The sequence below is a fragment of the Penaeus monodon genome, chromosome 29 (assembly GCF_015228065.2).
Source record: "Penaeus monodon isolate SGIC_2016 chromosome 29, NSTDA_Pmon_1, whole genome shotgun sequence".
NCBI lineage: Eukaryota > Metazoa > Arthropoda > Malacostraca > Decapoda > Penaeidae > Penaeus > Penaeus monodon.
Window position 1 is genome coordinate 30148138 of NC_051414.1, and position 219 is coordinate 30148356.

The window sequence follows — 219 nt, forward strand, 5'->3', positions numbered from 1 at the left end:
CCTGAGGGAAGAGCTGGGCAATGATCTCGAACAGCGGAATCAACACGAACTTGATGAACCCAATTTGGGCCGAAGCTTTGGTCACTTTATCCCTGTCCATGAAGGGAGCCACGGGGAGGCCCTCCCCCTTCTCCCGGGGGGGGGGGGGGGGGGGGGAAGGGGGGGGAAAAAGGGGGAAAAGGGGGGGGGGAAAAGGGGGGAAAGGGGGAAAAGGGGTGG

At 62.6% G+C, this 219-nt stretch overlaps 1 protein-coding gene across 1 annotated transcript in view; it reads right to left on the reverse strand.

Annotated features, from left to right (window-relative positions):
• LOC119591836 (high affinity cGMP-specific 3',5'-cyclic phosphodiesterase 9A-like) overlaps positions 1 to 219 on the reverse strand; it is a 42680-nt gene that overhangs the window by 1038 nt on the left and 41423 nt on the right. The window lies entirely within an intron of this gene.